A 4,715-nucleotide genomic window follows, 5' to 3' on the forward strand; every position below is an offset into this window, starting at 1 on the left:
GATGCAGATGGTGATATTTCTGTCCACACTTGGGATCCCAGTCCATGGCTTCTTTTCCAGGTGAATTCTCCTACCCTACTACACTCAATGACTTTATCTATGTGTAGCCTGCTGGTCCCACAGAGGATTTGAAATGGGCCTCAGTGAATTAGTTGGCAACTCTTAATGTGGGACCTAATTATAGGCTTTATTTATTCTCTACGTGCCTCAACTCCAGGGATTGCCTCAATCACTGCCCTAGAACAAGGACTAGCTGCCCCCCCCCCCGAAAAGGTCTTGATAGTAAATATATTAGGTTTGTGGGTTTTGTCACAACTACTCAACCCTGCAATAATTACTCAGCTCTGTTGTTGTAGATCAAAAGCAGCCATAGACCATACATAAACAAAAAGATTCCAACACAATTCACACAAACAGACTGCAGGACCAGATTTGGTCCTCTGGCTATAGTTTGTTGACCCCTGCCCCACACTTTGAGGTCACCTCTGTGTTGGGGTTTTCTTTGTTATATATATAAATATATTTTTATTGATTTCAGAGAGGAAGGGAGAGGGAGAGAGAGATGGAAACATCAGAGATGAGAATCATTGATTGGCTGCCTCTTGCATGCCCCACACAGGGGATCGAGCCCGTAACCCAGGCATGTGCCCTTGCCTGGAATCGAACCTGGGACCCTTTATTCTGCAGGCTGATGCTCTATCCACTGAGCCAAACCGGCTAGGGCATGTTTTGGGGTTTTCAAGTCCTGAAGGTATCTCATTGTTGAACCTGCACCCAAAAGAGCAGGTGCTTTTCTCTCTGGCTCCAAATCAGAGAACTTGGGAGGTAGATACAAGATTAATGGGAAACATATAAAAGGGATTCCTGTGCTCAAAAGGGAATTTTTTTTTTGCTCTGGAAACCAGCAACACCAGCATGCCCTCCCACTGAATTATTTGCATATATATTTTGTCCTTCCTTATTCAGAGCTCTTCTGCATTTAATTTTAATCTTAGTGAAATAATTCCTTTATCTTTTAGAAGAAACCATAACTAGGGAAAAGATAATGTCTTTTATTCCAATCTTTCTATTCCTAGCCTGATATTTTTTTTAAAACAAACCATTATCTTTCACTTGGAAAAGTGACTGCTTATGGGGTTGCAAGATCCTGATTCTAACAGGTCATCTCCTTGGCCAAGGAATGTACAATTAGAATGTAGAACAGGGGTCCTCAAACTACGGCCCGCAGGCCACATGCAAATACAAATATTGTATTTGTTCCCGTTTTGTTTTTTTACTTCAAAATAAGATGTGTGCAGTGTGCATAGGAATTTGTTCATAGTTTTTTTTTAAACTATAGTCCAGCCCTCCAACGGTCTGAGGGACAGTGAACTGGCCCCCTGTTTAAAAAGTTTGAGAACCCCTGATGTAGAATGTAGAGAAGTACATTTTACATTCTAGGCCAGTAATTTTCAACTGGTGTGTCACAATAATTTTTAAAATTGATTATTTAGAGAGAGAGAGAGAGAGGAGAGGGATATCAGTTGCCTCCCATACACACCCCAAATGGGTATCGAACCTGCAACCTAGGTATGTGCCCTTAATGGGAATTGAACCCATGGCCTTTGGAGTAAGGGATGCAATGATGCTCCAACCAACTGAGCTATCTGGCCAGAGTCTCAAGAATTTTTTAAACATGCAATACTTGACTATTTAGTCAGGGGCACTGACCTCTTTTTCCTTAAATTGTCAAATAAAAAAAACTACAACAGCTAACACAATAACTGTCCAGGGTGAATGAATCAAAATTATACCTATTTTTTTTGTCAGATGGGCAGAGAATATATTTTTTGGTGTGCCACAGAATTTTAGTAATTAGTTTATGTGTGCAATGAGATGAAAAAGGTGGAAAATCTATTGCTCTAGGCAATAGATATATCTGCTGCCCAAATTACTCTCAAAATCAGGTGAAATGATGGTAACACCAGGGCAGTAAGAACATTTTGAGGAGTGTTGGGTTAGGGAAGTACTTTATGGCAAAATTTTATGTCCTAAATTTCCACTTGAATATTGAGAATTCTGGGTTTGGAAATTTGATGGAGGCAGGAAGATATCTCATCCTTACTTAGGCACTGACTGTATCTGGTGAGCATATGAGGATAGTGGGGGAGAGAGAGGGATGTAGCTAGAATGGACATAGATTATGAGAGAGAATAATGATAAGGAATATCCAGATGGGAATTTTGCATACTCAGTAAGAGCAAGGAGAATCTCCAATGGAGTCACAGCAAGAATATTTTAGCTTTTTCTGGTTTCCTTCCTCTGTAGTCCTTTTGACTCCTTCTCTCTTTCTAGCTCTCATCTTTCGTCACACATACTCTGTGGCAAACTTAAGCCCCAAACCACAACCTTAAGAAATTCCAAATGGATTTTGTCAGCAAGGCCAACACCCCCTCCCCCCTTCCACACCCCTGCTCCAGGCACACGCTCTGGGCTCAGGCCCAGGCCTGGGGTCAGTGGCAGGAGTGGGAGTGTGCAACCCACAGAGCGGGTGGCTACAATTTCAGCTTTTACTTAGCTCCAGTGGAAGTCAGAGGGAGGGAGAAAGACTGATGAACTCTAAGTCAGGTCTGTGCCTCCTTCAGCTCTAGATGAGCTCTTCTCCCTTAGCCTTTCAAGTGGTTGGGAAGCTGGAGAGTGGCAGTGATTGGCTAGTTGCCAACTGGGCAGCACCCCTCCTATCTTTGCACTTGTTTGCTCCATGGGAAGCACCCAGTGATGCTGCAACAGACATTTTCTTCTCGAGACTCCAAAGGAGTAAAGGACAGAAGAGCTGGGAGATTCTCTAGTTCCATTCATCAGTTCTGACTCAAATACCATGGTACTTGCTGCTTACCATTTCCATCCTTCTGTCACACCTGGGACCCAACCTTGAGAGCATCTGAAGTTTTGGGCAGTATCACTGGCAAGTTCCACCTCCTCTAAGAATGCCACAAGTCACGTTAGTGTCATTGGGTATTAGAGAAAGGGTTTTTAAAGGATAATTTTTGTGATCAGTGTGGGTGGGGGCATAACCCGGTGGGGTGTTTCTAGAAAATTCTAGGAAAAGAAATGGAAAAAGTAAAGTAATTATGTGGAGGTATCACATGACCCACTCTAGGAGTCTGTAATAACACTGGAGGAGTCTTCTGCCACTTAAAATATAAAACGTAGCAGGGTAAAAGCCCTTAAGGGCTACAGCTCAGGACAGATACAACTCTTAGTTATAAACATGCTCCTTGTTATCCATCTCATCCCTCACCATCTTAAAGTAGGATCCTCTTGTCTTCACATTCTAGGGTCATGCTATTCTCTAGGTTAAAATATGGAAGAAAACAGACTGGGATATGAGGAAGAGACTGGTGAATGCATACACCAGGGATCGATGGGGTAAGAGGTAGACATAGTGTGGCTATCTACCAGCCTACTCCTTCTTGGCAGGATACAAGAAACAAGGCCCCAAATCCAGAAAAGCAAGTTTTGGCTCAGGGCTTAGGGAAGAGCCGTGTGTTCTCTTATACAGCTGTCAATGCAGAGCGAGGGCACTTAAAGAACCTTCTTCTGTTCTTAGCATTGCTAGTGCCGTTCTTTGATGACAGTCTTGAGTGTTCCAACACAACTCTGCAGGTGCCGAAATGAGTGCGAGGGAAGTGGGGGTGGGCAGGAATAGAGGAACATGGATGCAAAGTCTCTCACTTTCCTTGGGGTACTAAAATTCATAACCACCCAGGTACACTTCCTCAAACCACACCTCAGCCTTCAACATTCCAGCTTCCTAGCAGGCCCAGAGTTCAGATGTTTCCTTCAGTCTCTTAAATTCATCACTCTCCCTTCTCTCCCCTATGGGAAAAGATATCTTGATTCCGACCCCTGAATAACCTAGTGCTGAGCAGTAACACGGTGTCGGAGCGCTCTCAGGGGGACGCTGTAGCCCTGGTTCATCCAGATGAAGCCTGGAGGAGTTAGGCGGCCACAGCAAGGCCTGTGCACTCAGACCCTGCTCCTGGCCTTGCCCAAGGTGCCCCAGGCTCTCAGCTCAACCCGTCTCCAGTGTGGCCAGCACGCGGCCCCAGTCCTTAAATTTCAGGGGTGGCCCTGGAGCTTTGTATTGTCACCACAGTCCTCGCTGGTTCAGCCTCATTCCCTGGCTCCTGCTTCCACTGCCCACAGCCTTCGGCCCCCACATCGCCCCCGCCCGGGCTTCAGCTCTAACACCCGGATGCCTCCGCAGCAGCCGCTGCCATGGTGATGGCTCTCGCGAGAACTGCCGCTCGCTGCCACGCAGTTCTCGCGCGATCGGGGAGGTGGGAAGTATCCCGGTCTGGGGGTGGGGTGCGCCGCACAGTCCTTGTCGCTGTCGCGGCTTCCGGTGCTAGGTAGAGGGGAGGAAGGAGGGAGTCGGGGAGCGGGGCCAGGGGAGCAGCGGCGTTGAAATCGGCTGGGGGAGCCGGAGGGAGCCGAGCGGAACCTGCGGGGGCGGAGGCGGCGGCCGCAGCGGCAGAGCTGGGAGCAGGAACAGGTGAGGGGCTGCGGAGGGAAGGCGGGTCCCGGTAGAGGAGAGGCTTGGGGTGGGGGCTGAGGACATGGAGCCCCCTGCCGGGCACTGCCTGGCTTTGGGCTGTGTGGTCCTTCTCACCCGGGAGCTCGCAAAGGGGACGCGGGGCCACCCTCACGCCTGCTCCCGCATTTGAAGGACG

The 4,715-nt window shown here is 47.4% G+C and overlaps 1 protein-coding gene across 2 annotated transcripts in view; it reads left to right on the plus strand.

Moving 5' to 3' along the window:
- The first annotated feature begins 4,312 nt into the window (after positions 1-4,312).
- The window catches only part of ARF3 (ADP-ribosylation factor 3), a 20,824-nt gene continuing 20,421 nt past the window's right edge, over positions 4,313-4,715 (plus strand). Inside the window, exon 1 of one of the 2 annotated variants that reach the window (XM_014548616.1) lies at positions 4,313-4,537. The gene's annotated coding sequence lies outside the window, so the exon portion shown is untranslated. The remainder of the gene's footprint in view (positions 4,538-4,715) is intronic. The other variant, XM_005877350.2, reaches the window with a different exon arrangement.

This window comes from Myotis brandtii, unplaced genomic scaffold (genome assembly GCF_000412655.1).
Source record: "Myotis brandtii unplaced genomic scaffold, ASM41265v1 scaffold517, whole genome shotgun sequence".
Taxonomy (NCBI): domain Eukaryota; kingdom Metazoa; phylum Chordata; class Mammalia; order Chiroptera; family Vespertilionidae; genus Myotis; species Myotis brandtii.